The following is a 20,920-nucleotide window of genomic DNA, read 5'->3' as shown; positions in this document are numbered from 1 at the left end:
GGGTTCAATGGCTGATTCTTCAGAAGTAGATCCAAAGGTTTTTCTTTAAGTCATTCCTGGGTGGATTCCAAACTCCAAACTTTTGGTTAGCAGCTTGAGGTTGTGTGTGTGTATCCATATATATATATATATATTTAAGTATGTATGTATGTACAGAGGAAACCCTAGTGGCATAATGGTTAAGTGCTACTGCTGCTAACCAAAGGGTCGGCAGTTCAAATCCATCAGGCGCTCCTTGGAAACTCTATGGGGTAGTTCTACTCTGTCCTATATAGTAGAGTGGGAATTGACTCGATGGCACTGGGTTTGGTTTTGTTGGGTTTTTTTAGTATAAACAGAGACGATGAACAAAAATGCAGTGGCTAATATAAACACCACATTGGCTTGATTTTTTTAACACAAACGTTCATTCAATATAAACTTATATATTTATTAAGTCAAACTCTAAAAATCTACTTCATCATGAAATGTATTTTTTCTGTATTTTGCAGTAAAAGTACAAATCTTAAAATTCTAAAACTCAAGAAATGGATAAATTGAAGAATTTGATGAACAGAGCATTAATAGACAACACATTGAAGAGCTGAAATGTGTGTTTATAATAATTATTTATTAAGGTGAAATTCACAACACCATCATTTAAAAGTGTTCAATTCAGTGGCTTTTATTACATTCACAATAATGTGTAACCATCAGGTTTATCTAGCACAAGATAATTTTTATCACTCCATAGATGTCCTCCTATAGATTAGGATACCTCTTCTGAACTTCTCTACCTCCACACAGCCCCTGACAACCATGAATCTGATTTTTGTCTCTATGGCTTTTCCTATTCTGCTATTGCATATGAATAGAAATGTTCAATATGTGATCTTCTGATTTTTTGCTTTTCTTACTTAACATTAGATTTTCCAGTTTCATCCACATCATAGCATGTATTGGTACTTCATTTTTTATGACGGAATGAATGAATATACCGTATTTTCTTTATTCATTTATCTGCTGATGGACATTGAGTTGTTTCTACTTTTTTTTGCTATTGTGAATTTGCTTCTATGAACATTCATGTAAAATTTTTTGTTTGAACATGTTTTCAATTATTTTGGGTATATACTAGAAGAGGATTTGCTGCACCAAAAGGCAATTTTACATACTGCAACATTGGTTGTAGTATATATAACTAATGATAAGATACATAAGAAAAAACAAAGATGGTCTTAAGTGTGGTTCCTTGTTACTCTAATAATTCATAAATTGGGGATTACGGGTATCTCCCATTTTTGAAAGTTTGCTTCACACCACTTCACTTTTATGAAAGACCTGCATTAGTACTTTTTTTCACTGCTGGAGGTCCTAGCTAGAGCAATAAGCCAAGAAAAAGAAATAAAGGGCATCAAAATTGGTAAGGAAGAAGTAAAACTATCCCTATTGGCAGATGTCATAATACAGTACATAGAGAGCAGCCCTGGTGGCACAGTGGTTAAGCATTTGGCTGATAACCAAAATGTTGGCAGTTCAAACCCACCAGCTGCTCTTTGGAAGTCCTATGGGCCAGTTCTACTCTATTCTAGAGGATTGCTATAGGTTGGAATCAACTCGATGGCAATGTGATTGGTTTTTGGTTTTTTATACATAAAGAACCCAGAAGGCTCCACATTAAAACTACTGGAACTAATAGGAAGATTCAGCAGAGTAGCAGGATACAAGACATACAAAAATCATTTGGATTCCTATACACCAATACAGAGAACTATGAAAATGAAATCAGAAAAACCATTTATAATATCCCTTAAAAACAAACAAAAAAACAACTTAGGAATAAATCTAACCAGGGACTTAAAATACCTATACAAAGAAAACTACAAAACCCTACTTGAAGAAACCAAAAGAGACCATCATAAACGGAAGAACACACCATGTTGATGAATCAGTAGGCTCAACATTGTGAAAATGTCAATTCTACCTGAAGCAATCTATCAATACAATTAAACCAGATCCAAATACCAACAGCATTATTTAATGAGATAGAAAAACTAATCATTAATTATATGGAATATAAAGAGGCCTCGGATAAGTAAAACACTATTGAAGAAGAAGAACAAAGTAGAAGGCCGCGAACTACCTGACCTCAGAACCTACTATATTGCTACAGTAGTCAACAAAACAGCCTGGTACTGGTACAACGACAAAGACTTGAACCAATGGAACAAAATCAAGAACCCCAATGTAAATTCATTCACCTATGGTTGCCTGACAGAATTACTGGGCTGAGGGATGCGGACCATGGTCTCAGAAGTCCAAGCTCAATTGGCACAATGTAGTTAATAAAGAAAACATTCTACATCCTACTTGGTTGAGGAGCATCTGCAGTCTTAAAATCTTCTGAGTGGCCATTTAAGATACTTCACTGGTCCCACCCTATCTGAAGCAAGTAAGAATGAATAAAACCAAAGACACAAGGGAAAGATTTGTCCAAAAGACTAATGGGCCACAACTCCCACAGCCTCCACCAGACTGAGTCCAACACAGCTAGATTGTGCCCAGCTACCACCACCAACCTCTCCGACAAGGATCATAATAGAGGGTGTCCATGTGAGCTGGAGAAAAATGTAGAACAAAATTGAAACTCATAAAAAAGGACCAGAGTTACAAGTCTGACAGAGACTAGAGAAATCCTGAGAATATGTCCCCCGGCCACCCTTTTAACTTAGTACTGAGGTTGCTTCTGAGGTTCACCCTTCAGCCAAAGATTAGGCAGACCCATAAGAAAAAACAACAATACTCAATCATGTATAAGAGACTAAATGGGCACACCAGCCCAGGGGCAAGAAGGAAAGACAGGACGGGGCAGGAAAGCTGGACAAATGAAACACATTTGTCAAAACTCATCAATGTGTCAGTGTGTTTCATTGTACGTAAATGTTTCCTCAATTCTTGTACATATGGAAGTCACCAAGGAAGGAGGCATGGATAAAATTTTATCAGAGACAAGATATATTCTCTTACAAGAAAATTTGACTCACTATGAGGTTCTACTGACCATTACCCAACTCTGGTGATATGACAGCTAAGGGACTCCTAAAGCTGGGGCAGCTATGTGGTAACACATTGCATTGCAATAATTCTTACGGGTTTGTCTTATGAAAGGGAAGGTAAATATATCCTTATTTAGAGGTGTGGGGCCGGAGAGGTAAAGTTTTAATTTCAAATCCGCTGGTTATTAATTATGTAATTTCAGGCAATTATACAGTTCAGCTGAGGTCACCTTCTTCTGCACATGAGATTCCCAGGCGCTTTATGGAACGTTTTGACTCATGGCAGCCCCCTGTGTGTCAGGGCAGGACTGCGCACTCCACGGTTTTCAATGGCTGACTTTTTAAAAACCAGAATGCTAGGCATTCCTTCTGAGGCTCCTTCGGATGGACTTGAACTTTCAACCTTCTTGGTTAGCAGCAGAGTGTGTTAAACACTTACACCACACAGTAAATACGGAAATAGCATGGGTTAAATTATGAGTTAAATGTTGGGTTTAACATATGTATGGGCCAATTCATATATATACAGCACAGTGCCTGGCACATATTTCTTTTGGTAATAAATTCAAAGAAAAATCCTAGGTCATGATGATAATGGTATTTACTATTTCATCATGACTTTGCAACTGTTGCAGTTTTACTGAGATTGAGCTGATATCCATTTTTTTTCCCATTGTGTCTATATTTCTTGACTGTGTAAATGAATGAATACATTTACATCATATGGATTCCGCGAGACTGTGTAGATGACTTATGTTTTGTTCTTTCATTGAATTACCCCTTCTTTTTTTTTTCTTTTCACCGGGGAATATGTAGGATATCTTGGATAATCAACAGGCACAACAAGGGAAATTTTTAAGTCCTTCAGATGTTTTGATCATAATCAGTGAAATGCATGCTAATTCTTTGGGGAATATGGCAAAGAGAAGGGAAATCATGAATTTATCCAACCAAAGAAAACAAGAGAATCATTTGAGGAAAACAAATCTGATTTCCTACTCAAGGTGAGTGGGTTCAAATTCTCTTTGATTCTGATTATCGTAGATTTCGGTCATTTACCATCACTCCTGACTCCTCAATGCAGGCACTATTATGGCCACGCACAAATTACCCCTTCAGCTTCACCACAAACATTCATTTTCTCTTTTCTTAACTAGGATTCCATGGAGCTCTATGGTATTTTTAGGACATTAAATCCTATAAATTAAGAGTGTACCCCAGCTCTATTTGATTTATAGGGGCTGATATTGGCATTTGGTTACTGCAAGCGAAGAGCGAACTGGAAATACTTGAAAATTCAGCATCAATTTAATTTACTAAAATCTATTAGGATTAGATATACTTTGAGTACTTCATCAGGAAAGACCAAATGCTGGAAAAGGACATTGCATTTGGTCAAGTAGAGGGCCAACAAAAAGAAGGAACTCTCAATGGGATGGACTGACACAATAGTTCATACCAATAATGCACTCTAACATATTGACAATTATGAAGATGGAAAAGGAATGGATGTCATTTTGCTCTGTTATATATGAGGTCACCATAAGTCAGAACCAATTCGACAGCAACAAGCAACAATATGAAATTAAGGTTAGGATTGCCAGATATAATACAGAACTTTCAGGCACAACTGAATTTTGCAAAAATAAATAATTTTTTAAATTGTAATTATGCCTGAGACAATATTAAATAAATAAGTATTCTTTCAGTATGCGAATGTCCAATGAAATATTTGTTAAAAAATGAATATTGTTAGTATAAGCATGCCCCATGCAACCTTTGATAAATTTTGAATAATTTTTACATAAGAATTTACCATGAAAAACACACCATTTTTTGGTTATTAATGATGATGATATTGTTTGTTCTTTCTTTTCCCTACTAGTTTCTAAACTTGAAACTACAGTATTTTTTATGAGTTACGGAGTTATGAAGAACTCCCTGAACCTAAAGTAATTCCTACCTGATATTACCATGTCTGAGGACTGAAAAATAATTTATCTGCACACTTGTATATTCTTTTGGCTTTAGTGATGATCACTACTCAGAGATAAAAAAGTACATATTTCGATGTCTAAGACAAATTAGAGATATTCTTTTCCAAAAAGGTGAAATCTAGATGTCTTCAGACAGAGGTAGTAAATGACACTGAAGATGTTCATAGGTTCAATAAACATTAGAATAATTCTTACAGAACATTGAAAACTTAAAAGTCATAGGATGGGAAGTAGAATCTGAATTCCTTGCCTCAATCCAGCATTCTACAGCAAAATCCTATGATATCAGGCTTTGTGATACAGCAAATTTGAGGTAAGTTTTTAAAAGAACGTAGGTTTATAGTTCTTATTCTGTGAGACAGGAAGGACCTGGAAAGAAGATTGGAGCTGAGGGAGAAAAAAAAACAGAATTTATCTAAAAAAAAGAAGGAACAGAGGTGACTCACCAATCTCCAGTATCATCCTGCCTCCCATTCTCCTGGTTCAGGCTTGCAAAATCAAACCAAAATTTGGCATATTTCTAGGATTTCTGCTATTTTCCTGAAAATTCAATCCAGCCTCGGGATCAAAAGTTATCCTTAGCAAACATCTGTCTGCACTCCAGCTCTGAACTTCAGCTGCTCCATACTGTAGACTTAGGCCTTGTCGGGGCCCCTGGAAGTTTCTAATAGTTGTGCAGACTAAGCATGGGCATTATATTGTGTAATAATAATTATATCCTGCATTTTATATCGCTGAATATTTGGAATACCATTTACTGTTCCAATTGAAAATCATGCTTACAGAGTCCTAGGTTTCCACTGATGGACAATGAATGCGAGAAGAGGTTAAGAGGGAAAACAAGTGGATACCTCTAAAGAGATTCATTTGTTCCAATCAGGTAGTTTCACTTTGACTCACTGAATTTCTTTGTAAAACTTCATGAAACAAAGGTACAGAAATTATCACAAAGATATTTGAAAATCATAGTCTTAAACTCTATAAATTCTCTGTTATAGACTTCCAGAAATAGTTTGCAGTATATAATGTAATAAATTCCCAAATAAATGTAAATATTCTAAAAGCCTTATGGAACCCACCACTTCCGTAGTGTCATATTAGAGGAAATAGTGTATGTACAATTAAATAGTCAAAATCCCTGAATGTTGATATAAGCATAGAGTATAACAGGTATACATCCAGATCTTGTATGTTTTGAAACTTATACAAATTTGGGGGTTTTCATTAAAAAATGACACACAATTATAAATACAAATTGAAGCATGATTGTGAATATTTATTTGGAATAAAAAATAAATACATTTCAATTATAAAACTGACCTTGTTCAAAAAATTATAAAATCTATAAATATAAAAAGAGTTTATTAATTACATTCAAGGCACATCTCAGCATACCAGGTGCAAGGTGTGTTCTTAGAAAATTTTCCAGTAACAGAAAGATAGCCTTATTAAATGATACTTTCCATTGTTTTTGAACCATAAAACATATACCTACTAAGCCTCAAATGTAGTATCATTAACTCAGTTCCCATTTATCTGGGTCCAAGGGATACCTGTTGACACTTCATTGCAAATTGACATTAGGCGAAGTGCAGTTGACACTCCATTGCAGATTGACATTAGGCGAAGTGCAATAGAGCAGAAGTCAGAATGGGAAGAGACTATCTTCTAAATTGTGATTATGGTGGGCAAACTGTGGTTTCACAGTGGTTAAGTTCTCTGCTACTAAAAGGAAAGCTGGCAGATGGAATCCACGAGCTGCTCCACAGGGTAAGATGTGGCAGTCAGCTTCCATAAAAATTACAGCCTTGGAAACCCTATGAGGCAGTTCTCTTTTGTCCTATAGAGTCACTACGTGTTGTCTCTGTCACATTGTCTCTGCTTCTTTCTCTAAAACTATCAAAATCCCACATAAATTCTCAGACAAAAAATGCAGTGGACTAAAGGAAAAATTTGATGTAATTTTGTAGATAAAATAAAGTATAGTATTTCTATGTTAATATTACAGATTTTTGAAGTTAAAATAAACTTTGGGATCTCCTATATTGCAAAATAGGGGGATCCATATAAAATGCATTATTCATTGTCACAAAGTAGACTAATTTCTGTTGACTTTCTTTAGAATTTAGTCTATGTTATATTAAAGTAATGTGTTACATATGGATCCCCCTATTTTGGGATGTGGAAACCCTGATGGTGTAGCGGTTATATGGGTTCAAACTCAAATCCACTAGGTGTTTCTTAGAAACTCTATGAGGCAGTTCTACTCTGACCTATATAGTCGCTATGAATCGGAATTGACTTGATGGCAACAGGTTTTTTTTGTGTGTGTGTGTGTGGGATATAGAAGTTTCTAAAGTTTACCTCAACTTCAAAATCAGATGAAAAGCCCTGGTGGCACAGTGGTTAAGTGCTTGGCTGCTAACAGAAAGATCAGTCACTCTGTAGGAGAAAGATGTGGCAACCTGTTTCAGTAAAGATTGTCCCCTTGGAAACCGTAAGAGGAAGTTCTATTCCACCCTATAGGGATTGTATGTGTCAGAAATGACTCAACAATGACACAAAACAATAACAATATGAAGGAAAAGGTCAGTGGTTATTCACTGGTAGTCTTCTGTATGGGAAACCTAGGTTAGATTTCTGGCAGATATAGTTTATGCACTACCAGCACTGGGTCTGTCACTAGCGGATTCTGCGTTGCTATGATGCTGGACAGGTTTCAACAGAGGTTCTAGACTAAGACAGGCTAGGAAAAAATGCATAGTGATCAACTTCTGACAATCAGCCAGTGAAAACCCTGTGGATCACAAGGGTCCAATCCAAAACAGATCATGGGGATGGTAGAAAAATGGGCTGTGTTTTGTTCCATTGTGCTTGTGGTCACTGTGAGTTGAGCATAACTTGATGACAGATAACAACAACAAAAAATATGAAGAAAAACTTCCATTGCTTCTGAAATATTATAACTTGTTTAGACAATACTACATGAAAGCTAATACCAAACCCTCTGTTTCTTCACAGAAAAGATAACTGGACCAAATGGGCCAACAGAATCTAACAGTACTGACTGAATTCATTCTAATGGGAGTCACAAGGCACCCTGAGTTGCAGTACCAGCTTTTTGGGGTGTTTCTCCTCATCTACATGATCACAGTGGTGGGCAACCTGGGTGTGATCATCTTGACCAAGATGGACTCCCGCCTACACACACCTATGTATTTTTTCATCAGACACTTGGCCTTTATTGATCTTGGTAATTCTACTGTCATTTGTCCCAAGATGTTAGTAAATTTTGTTGTGGATAAAAACACCATTTCCTATTATGCCTGTGCCACACAGATGGCTTTCTTCATTTTGTTCATTATCAGTGAACTTTTTATCCTTTCGGCCATGGCCTATGACCGCTATGTGACTATCTGTAACCCTCTGCTCTACAATGTTATCATGTCCCAAAGACTTTGCCATGTGCTGGTGGGCATTCCATATCTCTACAGTGCCTTTCAGTCTGTGACGTTAACCATTAAGACTTTTACATCCAGCTTCTGTGGCTCTAATGTCATCAGTCATTTCTACTGTGATGATGTTCCCTTGTTATCTATGCTTTGCTCAAATTCACAAGAAATAGAATTGATGCTCCTAATATTTTCAGCATTTAATTTGATATCCTCCCTCCTGGTTGTCCTGCTGTCCTACCTGCTGATTCTGAAAGCCATATTTTGAATGCATCCTGCCAAGAGCAGCATAAAAGCTTTCTCCACATGTGGTTCTCATCTGACAGTGGTGGTTGTGTTTTATGGGACTTTATTATTTATGTATGTGCAGCCCAAATCTGCTCACTCATATGATACTGGCACAATGGCCTCTGTCTTTTACACTTTAGTCACCCCCATGCTTAACCCTTTGATATATAGCTTGAGGAACCAAGAGGTAAATAGTGCCTTCCGTAGGGTTTTTAAAAATTGATGCCAACTTTATATTCAGTATTCAATATTCAACCTTGTTTTAGTAAACAATGCAAAAGGTAATGTCGCTTGATAACATTTTTAATAGATATAAATATGTTCCTTTTGGTTCCAAGGCAGAGGCTAATTATAAGTTAGATGCTATCACATTGTTTATACTGAGACAAATTAATCCTCCTTTAGATATCCAGTTAAGTGTCATTTCTTTCCCAACATTCCTTGCTTCCTATGCTTTGCTTATGATTTCATAGGCCCTCATACTTCCACAATGATAAATTTGAATACACTCTTGATCAATAAAACATGTGATTGCTTCTGTCAGTTTTTTTAAGGACAAGCATCTTCTCAATTGTTTTCCCGTTTCATTTTCTAAGCCTGAAACAATAGTGTAAATAACGTTAGAGTTAAAGAGTTATTGTTACCTATTAACACATGAATAATTTATTTGTCTTTTGTTATAAATCAATTCTACTGTGAAAATAAACTCTTAACTATGATGTACTAAAACATGTGAAGTGGACTAGATAATTTTGATTTGTTATCATTTAACTTGATTTCTTTCTTCTCTGCTTTTAGCATAGATGTTGCCCTAAGAAAATATTTTAAACTGGTAAATAAGAATCTAGTAAACAAGCAGTTAAATATAATTTTAGCATAATGGATGGCTTTAACAACCAGAAATTTATTCTCTCATAGTCTAGTAGTTCAGATGTCCTAATTCAGGGCACCATCTGCAGGGGAAGGCTTTCTCTGTCAGTTCTGGAGGAAGGTCCTTGTCATCAATCTTCCCCTGGGAGACAGATAGGGTTAACTGTGCTGTCAGAACAAAAGAGCTGTTAAAAGATTACCATCTAGAAGTTGGATAAACAGGAAACATACCCTACTAACAACAATGTCTTAACTTACCACAAGTATCTATTTTACTGCTGTCTGCAATTTGATTGGGCTTTGAGTTAATCGGATTGGTGTTTTCTTGACTGGGTTGTCTCCCTAAAGGACTTGATTTTCTTTAAAAATGGTGACCACTGACATGTCAATATAAAGTGTTTTGAACTGCTTGGTACTGGATTGAAATAAACTAATTGTGACCCTTCTCTACAAGGGTAAGTAGAAAAGTATTGCCATCAGGGTTCCAGTTCATTCATGCAAAAGTTTATTCCAAACAAAATGTATTTGAACATGTTTCTGTTATCAGTGTAAGGCTGCAAAAAAGTTCTCTCAGTAATACACTTGTCTTAGTCTCATTAGGAAGCCTTACAAAAAGGAAAAAAAAGATACTTTTTGTGTCATGGAAAAAAATGATTTTGAGTTCAAGGCTACTATCAAAATTTTAACAAATACTTAAGTGGACATCTTTCCAAATAACTGAAATTTTACAACAAGTTTACAGGAATCCTGTTCCACATAAAACAACAGTTTTCAGAGAGATCAAGCATTTTAAGGAAGGTCAGGAAAACCTCAAGAATGAGCCAAAAGAGGGAAGGCTGTTCAGAAGGTTATGGTGACTGTACTTTTTTGGGGGGAGGGAGTTCAAAGGGGTAATCTTGACAGATTTTATCAAAGGACACAGGAAGATCACAGGGGCTTATTATGAAGAAGTTTTAAGAAAACTGGATTGGTGAGAAAAGGACAGAAAGCTTGTTCCAAAGAATTTTTTTTTTTTTTCATCAGTACAATGTACCTGCTCATTCTTCGAGGGTAACGTTCTTTGAGAATTTCACTGGGAAAACTAACTCCATCTGCCCTGTAGCCCTGATTTTTCCCCTTCAGACTTCTTTTTGTTTCCAAAACTTAAAGAAGATTTAAAAGGAATACAATTTGAGTTCCTTGAGGGTTCAGGGAAGGATGAGGTTGAAGGATATCACTGCTCACGTCAGATGGATCCTGGCTGAAAGCAGAGAATACCAGAAAGATGTGTACCTCTGTTTCATTGACTATGCAAACACACTTGACTGTGCAGATAATAACAAATTATGGATAATACTGTGAAAAATGGGAGTTCCAAAACACATAATTGTGCTCATGAGGAACCTGTGCCTAGACTAAGAGGCAATTGTTGGAATAGAACAAGGGGACAGGCACAGTTTAAGATCACTAAAGTGTACATCACCGCTGTATCATTTCACCACGCTTATTCAATCTGTACGCCAAGCAAATAATCCGATAAACTGGACTATAGGAAGAAAAATGCAGCATCAGGATTGGAGAAAGACTCATCAGCTTCCTGAGATATGTAGATGACACAATCTTGCTTGCTGAAAGTAAAAGGGACTTGAAGCGCTTATTGATGAAATTCAAAGACTACAGCCTTAAGTATGGATTACCCCTCCCTATTACTAAAACAAAAATTCTCACAAATGGACCATTAAGCAACATCATGATAAATGGAGAAAATATTGAAGTTGTCAAGGATTTCATTTTATTTGGATCCATATTCAACATATGTGGCATCATCAGTCAAGAAATCAAACGATCCACTGCACTGGGCAAATCTGCTGCAACAGACCTCTATAAAGTGTTAAAAAGCAAAGATGTCACTGTGAAGACTAAGGTATGCCTGACCCAAACCATGGTATTTTAAATCACCTTACATGTAAATTTTTTTTTTTTTTACACGTGTGCAAAATCTGGAAAATAAAGAAGGAAGGCCCCAAAATAATCGATGCTTTTGAATTATGGTGTTGGTGAAGCATATTGAAAATACCGCGGACTGCCTGAAGAACAAACAAATCTGTCTTGCAAGAAGTACAACCAGAATCCTCCTTAGAAGTGAGGATGGCAAGACTTCATCTCTCATACTTTGGGCATGTTATCAGGAGGGAACATTCCTTGGAGAAGGACATAATGCTTGGTAAAGTACAGGATCAATGAAAGAGATAAAGACCCTCAATGAGATGGATGGACACAGTGGCTGAATGATGGGATAAAGTATAGCAATGACTCTGAGACTGGAGTAGGACCAGGAACATTTTTTCTCTTTGACCATGGTGTCACTATCAGTGTGAACCCACTGGAAGATACCTAACAAGAACAGCTCAACTGTTGATCTACTCGTAAATACCTTTGTCTTAAATTTCAAGTAATATAAAATCAATACCTACCTTACATGAAATTTCCCTGTGATGAGAAACAGAAATTTAAGCCAGGTTGGCCATTTGAATCCACCAGGTTGCCCTTGGAAGCTCTATGAGGCAGTTCTACTATGTCCTATAGGGTGACTATGAGTTAGAATGGACTCAGAGGCAATGGGGTTTGGTTTTTAGTTTTTGTGTCCCTGTTGACACTATGAATGCTTTATTTGTCATGTATCAAGCAATTTGACTGAGATGAGTATTTCTAATTATCTATTCTGTAATCAAACATGTATGTACACTATATGATTTTGATTTGTTAGCATTTAATTTGATTTCCTTACTCTTCAATACTTAGTGCCCTCCTTACAGTCCTAATGTCCTCAGTACAGATTTTATTGATCATATTTAAATGCAAAGATAGTTGCTGGAAAGGAAGAATGGATGAAAAAATGAAGAAAGAGAAGGTGGAGAATGGCAGGAAGGAAAAATGAAGGAAAGATATTTATGATGCATAATTAGAAGGACTAAAGAATTTATTATAGGTGATAACAGATGGAGAATGTCATGGTGAAAAGAGAGTGGGATATTCTGAGTGACTGGTTTAAACAGTTTTTGTTGTCTAATTTTCACTTGGTGATATATGCTTTCTGATTAATTACTGTTTAGTGACACTAAAGAGTCACTAAATTTACAGGAGATTTGGCAAATTTCCATTTCTAAAATAAAAGTTACATAAACCCTGGCTGGGAAAAACTGACAACATTCATTATTTGCTTGATTAAAAAGAAAACATTTCCTTAAATACCAGATAACAGGTAAAACTGCCCTTACTCACCATATTTATTAACCAGTTCAATTTTCCAGTTCCAGAGAATCTCTAGGCCTGGACTCCACCTTAGCCTCCTTACATCAGCCAAGTACCTCATGTAGTTTTAATGTCTCTATATCATTCCCTCCTTTTGATCAATTGAACATCCTTTGATTTCTTTAATATCGTTCCTCTGTGTAGACTTAAGTCATCTTCAGCGTGGACTCTGTTTCCTCAATGATGGCATAGTGGCCTATTTGTTTCTTGGGCCATTAAACCCACTGCTTCTATCTGTTTGTTGGTCTATCTATCATCTATCTATCTATCTATCTATCTATCTATCTATCTATCTATCTATCTATCTATCTATCTATCTATCTATCTATCATCTATCTATCTATCTATCTATCTATCTATCTATCTATCTATCTATCTATCTATCTATCTATCTATCATCTATCTGTCTGTCTGTCTATCTATCTATCTATCAAGCATCTATCTAATCTATTAGCCAGATACTGTCTGGTTCTTCATCATGCAGCACTGAAGCCATCTTCACCATGTTGTACATTATTTAACAATTGGGGGCATTGTTCACAGCCCTAGGCTGAATTAGAGGAGTAACACAGCCCTTTCATTTGAACTAATGCAGTGTGCGGGAATTACTCACTGTGACACAGAAATGAGCAAAATCAATATGCACCAGCTGCTTTGGAGCTGTAGCGTTATTTACCAAATGTGCTTTTCATTATAGGACCAGAGAGTTAATGGGACTTCAAGGGTGCACAAGGTGCACTGGCCTTTCATACTCCATCTATCTAAACAAAGTAAGATGAAGTAAAAGGTTTAGCATTAGAATTTTTCTCTAGACAGTTGGATCCTCCACACAGGAACCTGTACCCGCAAGAGGCACACATTACTCCAATTTACATTGGGGAAAAGGGAAAGGAAATAGTCCGATTTGCTTTTTCCAGTCATTTTTCAGTATGGGAGTTATTATAAATAAACAAGCTTTCTAATCAAGATCTTTCCTTAAAATGGAAGTAAACTGGAGCCTCTGAATTCTGATAATTATAAAAACTTACTAAAGCAGCATAAAGCTATTGTTATGCAGAAAAATGAAAGAACATTCATTACCATAAACTATACCAGGACAAATAAATACTTGGGTAAAATAAAAAAACAAGGCCCAGAAGGATAAACTGGGGAATTAGAGAGATGCCATAACCTGACGTAGATGGTTCATCTTTCTATGGTATTGATATTGACTTCAATAGCAGGTATATGGTTATAGATGAAAATGGGTAATACTAAAGGATCTGAATTCTCATGTACAGTTTGTGGGGAAGGATGGCATAGCCAACAGTCTGTTAAGTTGGCAGCACTGGCCACTGCCTGAGCCACTCTAACAAAGACATCGTTATGCCAACTTTTAACAGCAATTGGGAGACATAATAGTCTTATAAGAGATATAAGCCTCATAGTGAAGAAAGATTGTCTATAAAAGTAATGTATTAAAGCAATTAAATAAACTGAATGCTTCGAAAGTCAGTGGAGCAGGGGTGGGGGTTTGGGGACTATGGCTTCAGGGGACATCTAAGTCAATTGGCAAAATGAATTCTATTAAAAAAACATTCTGCATCCCACTTCTACATGCAGTGTCTGGGGTCTTAAACACTAGCAAGCGGCCATCTAAGCATCAATGAGTCTCAACACACCTGGATCAAAGGAGAATGAAGAACACCAAGGCCACAAGGTAATTATAAGCCCAAGAGACAGAAGGAACTACATGAACTAGAGCCTACATCATCCTGAGACCAGAAGAACTAGATGGTGCCTGGTCACAACCAATGACTGCCCTGACAGGAAGCACAACAGAGAACCCCTGAGGGAGCAGGAGAGCAGTGGGATGTAGACCCCAAATTCTCATAAAAAGACCAGACTTAATGGTCTGTCTAAGACTAGAAGAATCCTGTTGGTCTTGGTGCCCAAACTTTCCATTGGCCCAGGACAGGAACCATTCCTGAAGCCAACTCATCAGACATGGATTGGACTGGACAATGGGTTGGAGAGAGATGCTGATGAGGACTGAGCTACTTGCATCAGGTGGACATTTGAGACTATGTTGGCATCTCCTCTCTGGAGGGGAGATGGGAGGGTAGAGGGGGTTAGAAACTGGCAAAATGTTCACGAAAGGAGTGACTGGAAGAAGGGAGCAGGCTGGCTCATTGGGGGAGAGTAAGTGGGAGTATGTAGTAAGGTGTATATAAGTTTATATGTGAGAGACTGACTTGATTTGTAAACTTTCACTTAAAGCATAGCAAAAATTATTAAAACAAACAAACAAAAAAGGCTAGATGCAACTGGACCAGTAGAGGCAAGAGGAACCTCTGAGACTATGGCCCAGAGATACTCTTTAAACTTTGAACTGAAACCACTCCCAGAGGTCACCTTTCAGCTAAATAACATATTGTGCTCTTTTAACTAAAAAAAAAAAAAAGTAATCTATATGAGACCAAATGGTCAACATTTACCCTAAAGCAAAGATGAGAAGATGAGAAGGGGGATGGGGAGGGAAGCTAGATTAATGGAAACAGAACAACCGGAATGGATATAATGAGAATGTTTACACGATGTGGAAAATGTAACCAATGTTACTGAACAATAATGTGTAAAAATTGTTAAGTGGGAACATACTTTGCTGTATAAACTTTCACCGAAAACAAAATAAAATACTTAAAAAAAAAAAGCAATTAAAACATAAATTATAGCTATTACAAAGTCAACACCCTCAGTTAGGATTAAGCGGATATAAACCATGTAAACAAAAAAATTTTTTTTTTTTAAACAAAAATTAGAGAGAAAATAACTAATGTACTAAGAACATGCAGACATAGTATTGATTCTAATTTTAAACTGGGTATAAAATGCTTGACTTAATTGGTTAAAATGAAGAGTAATGCCTCCAATATTTTGAAAATAGAGCAATACCTGACAAAGTCACTCTAAGGGTAAAGAATATAGCTAAATAGTTAATGTATGACATGAGAAATTATGAGCCAGACACTAGTAGGATACAGCTCTTGCCCAGAGTCTTGGGGGAAGCTGTCAACATTAGGTGTCGTCTGCTTTTTGGTGTTGGAATGTCTGAAATTTAATTTTAGCATTTTGGTTGGTTGAAAACATCCAGGTGGTAACTACAGTATTCTTCAACTTGGACAGCTGGGCTGAAGTTTTAACTTCCTGTGATCTGGACTACTAGATAAGATCCTGTTAACTGGGGTTTGAGAGAATATTTTAATTTGGTGTTTTTTCCAATAAACATAAATTCTAGGCTAAATAATCGGTAGCTCAGGTACTCTTGATTTCTGATTACCAAAAGCATTTTTAAGTTGTGAGAAATATTTGCTAGAATACTGAATTAAAGACTTGCAATATTGGAACAAGCCAGTTTGAGTTAAAGTTGATTCAGAGCAAGTTGTCCAATAAGGGCAGGCCATAGACCTCTCAGTAGTAATAATTTCAGGAGGAGTTAATTTACTAATTTCAAATGAAGTAATTCTCAGATTCAAAAGGACCAGGGACAATACTTTTGTTCACATTAACTGTAAAGATTTGGAAAGTTTGGCATTGAGTTTTTATTATATAAGGACAATGAAGTCTTTGGAAAATGGGGAAAGTTTTATATATTTCCTCGATTATTTGTCCAGTCAAATGGGTGTCTTGGTTAGTACAAAGGACCTTTGGGACTCTTCAAGTGGGGTTAATATTTTTAAGAAGCTTCTTAGCCACAAATGTGGCAATAGGTTGAAGACTCAGGAAAGCTTTTACCCAGAGAGAAAATATATAAATTATTACTAATACAAACTTATAATTATTTAAAGGTGGAAGTTGAATAAACCCTATTTGCCATTTAAGCATTGGCCCTGAAGGCAAAGGACTTATATCAGGTGGACCTTTAAAAGGTTTTTTAGAATTAAATTGAAAAAAAAAATAGGACACTGGGAACCCATTTGTTCAGCAGCTTTATGAAAGTGTCCCTACCAATATTTGCTTAAAAACATTATAGTCTTATTTCTGTTTCCAAATGGGTATTCATGTGTAATGCCTCCAGCACAGAAGCTTGCAAAAATTTAGGAGAACTAAGTCCTCATTAGGAACCATCCATATTCAAGAGGTAGAATGTGAGGAGCATCTTTTTTTTTTTTTTTTTAATTTCTTAATTTAGTCATGTGGGGCTGATTTTTAGTGTTCAAATAAATTCTTCTCACCAACTTTTCTAGGTTTAAAAGGATTTTCTACGTGCATATTAAACAGTGGTTCGTCATTCAAAACAGTGTCCCAATGTGAAGGACCATATATTTCTCTAATCTTAATATTTAAATCAGGCTATCTCTCCTTCCTGAGATTGCCAGGTGGGCTTTGTGGCCTGGCCAAGATATCTCAATTATTCAGGAAACTCCAAAGGTTTAGAATTGTCTTCTCAGGAAACAAGGACAAAGACTAATTTACTTTCAGTGAAGTTAAATTCTTTCCACAAGGTTAACTTGGAATGAATTTATGGCTAACATATGTCTTCTTATAAAGAGGGGTTTGTGAAGGCTCAATAATTGTGTCTATCTGGGCCTCAGTTTCCTTGTATTTAACACCTCCTCTTCTTGGTCATACTGTCAGAAATACTGAGAGCTTGATTAAAAATTTTGATCAGTGTTTAGTAGAAGCCTTCATTAATACAGTCGAAAGTCTGATCCTGAAAACTGGGTATGGTGGTTATTATTTGTTGTCTTATTGGCTAAAATTGATCCTTGATATTATACATTTTAGGAAGGCTATTATTATAATGGATGACTAAGAAGACAATACTCAAGTTTTGAAAAATTTCTCTGAGCCGAACACCCCAGAAAAAATTCAGACAGGAGTTAAATCCCATTGTTACTGCTGAGGGCACAGAGGCCCTCTGGACTCAATGGGTCCTTGCCTTTTCTCTTGTAAGAATACACAGAGGAGACAATTTTGGATTCAACTCTAACAGGTTTATTTCACTTGTGACAAGTAAAAGGAGTCAGAGAGGGCTCATGATGCTCAAAAAGTCTGACTCAGAAAGGGGGGCATGGTTAGGGCTTTTCTGGATTTGCTTATCTGGGTTCCGTGGAGATAATAGAGCAGTGAATATTTAGTGGTTTTCTTTCAAGGGGAGGGTACTTCTCAGAATGGCAGTGCACACTAATTAGGTTGTGCCTGCTGATATTCAAGATGGGGTCCTCTCTGCAGCCCTTGCATCATTTATATAGTGCAGGTGCACTGATCTTTGGCACTACATCGCCCCCTTTGGCGGGCTAAGGAAGGTCAAACGGTGATCACACTTTGCTCCTCTGAGCATGTGGAGCCTGTAAAAAGGGGGAAGGGACTAGAAAAACACTAAGAAAAAAAAAAAAATTTTTTTTTTTTTAAACACTAAGAAGGAGGTAGTAATTCACTGGTTGTTTTAACACTAAGAAAAAAAAAGGAGGTAGTAATTCATGGGTTGTTTTAGCCTTATTTTATGTTGGCAGGGTATGGTTCCTGTTCATCCAACTTTTAGATGGTAATCTTTTAACAACTCTTTCGTTCTGCCAGCACAGTTAACCCTGTCTGTCTCACCATGGTGTTTCAGGTTTTATTTTCATCAATTTAGCAGCTTCCTGTGCATGGGTGTCAGCTGTTACCACAGTTTGTATACATAACATTGTAATATGAAGTACAAAAACCTCTTTGTGAGGTCAACATATAATCTAAAGCTAGTCTATTTTGTAAAGCCATTTTGCTAATTTTTTATAATTCTTTGGATAGGGAAGGCATGAATTGCTGGATTTATAACACTGAATCCTTTAATTTTAACACTATTTTGTCTAATACCATTTGCAATCTTAAAGTATATCTCCAAAACTAAAAAGATGTGATCCTCGTGATGAAAAGAACTATTGCCATAGTCAAGCAACTTACAAGTGTGCTTTCAATTAGAGAGTCTTTCAAACTTCCATTTAGCGCTGTATCGAAATGAACAATAGTTTGTTCTCTTGTTTCTACATCATTGGTCTATATTTCTAATTTTCTCTTTGGATAATTGATTATGTATGGACACATAAGGAACAGCATAAGTTATGTAGCAAGAACTAGTCCAAAATACAGGTAGAAAACAAAACCATTAGTTTCCTGTAGTTTACAAAGAGGTGCGAGATTTCTCAAAGACTGTGATCAGGCTAGAATTCGATAGTCCACAAGGGCATTCTATAATTTTTATTTAAACATAAAATTTCTCTCTACAGTCACCCTCCTTTTGATCAAAGATCATTCCAAAGCAAAGGTATTATTGATCTTAAAATAAGACTGATGGTCATTACTTATAGGTGCAGCAAGAATGATAATTTACTATATAGGCCTTTGAAATTTGCTTTCTAAGTTTTCATAAGGAATCTCAGAATAAACTCTTAAATGCTTCTTGAGGCTAGAAAGCCAAGTCAGGAACTTGCTGCTAGATTTCAACTGTAGTACCCACAGATATGGGTGAGTTCCTCTCTTCTAGAGTTCTCAAAATATCATAGGTTCCTGGGACTGCCAGAAAGTGACCTTCTTCACTAACCTGTATGGCTAGGAATCTTGTCAGTCAAGTACCAGACTAGTCTTCTTGGGAGGGATTTGCATCAACTCTATAAATTCAAGCTTAATTTCTTAAATATGTCTATGTCTGGTCATACCTGATTATATGAACATCATTCTCAACTACCATGTTCTAGTAAAGCTTGCATATATAACTCAGTTTTCCAATTATGTCAAGTCAATAAGGAATGCAGATTCTTATTTAACCTATGCAAATAATTACGTTGTCATAAAAATAAGAATTTCTGTTAATAATTTTCAACTCTTTATTATTATTTTTATTATTTTAATAGTTTTCTGATTCCAGGGGGATCAAGCAGTGAGAAAAATATAAATGCTTCATTTCTGTTTACAAAAGCATTTAGTCTACTAAATTGCTAAACATTATACATTAGTTAAAAATAGAGAAAGATTCCTTATATCTGGAATAAAGGACACCAGCAATAAAAAAAAAAAAGTAAATTCCATACTAATTCTTCAATCCAATGAAACCTATGTAACTAACTCCTGTTCAGGTCAATCTTGGGTTTTCAGTCCTGTGAACCAACTGGCTTCTCTAGGAGAGTTTTTGAAATCCTCATTCAATCCAGTGGTATGGTCTCAAAGTTATGTCATTAGAAGTCTACACACTCAAAAAGCTTGGCATAGTCCTTTCCATGGGCCTTTGAGACAGTGCCTTTCTTGTTGAAATACTCTAGCCTGTGATTGCTTGCAAGTTCTTTCAGAAAATCAGAGTTAAAAAAAAAAAAAAAAAACTGTAGACAAGAGGAATTAATATTGCCATGGTTAATTCATTACTAATAAATTTTAATAGTGAAACATCTGATAGGAATTCAACAGGAAAGTAACACAATTGACAAGAAATGTGGTAGTTTCTGAGGTATTAGAAGCAAAATAAAGTCAATAAAAAACTTTAGACAAAATATCTCTAAGCATAATAATCATATTTTCAATGTAGACTGCATTTACAACTAATATATGAACATAAACTTTAAAAAGAGATTCAGATATAATTTATAGTCCTAAAACATAATATACTATGAATAAACCAAGCATATAGTTAGAATATACCAAGTATATATTGCATATGAACCAAATTTATCTATATATGGCCTGTTTTGGCCTTCTCCCTGGAACATGTGAGTTATACATTCTACTTGCTAAATTCTATTTGTTTCTGGTCTTTCTGTTTGTGTCTCACTCCCTCATGTCACACGTGACAGACCAATCAAGGCAAGTATAGGCTCTCTAAGAATCAAACCTAAGACACTACTCTGACAACTCTAAAGAACTAATAGAGGGCACGTGTTCCTAATATCATATAGGGTCACTATGAGTTGGAATTGACTCGATGGCCTCAGGTTTTTTGGTAGTACTTTGATTGGATGTTGAATATTGTGAATTTTAT

The sequence above is a fragment of the Elephas maximus genome, chromosome 7, assembly GCF_024166365.1.
Source record: "Elephas maximus indicus isolate mEleMax1 chromosome 7, mEleMax1 primary haplotype, whole genome shotgun sequence".
NCBI classification, from domain to species: Eukaryota; Metazoa; Chordata; class Mammalia; order Proboscidea; family Elephantidae; genus Elephas; species Elephas maximus.
This window is presented reverse-complemented; position numbering follows the sequence as displayed.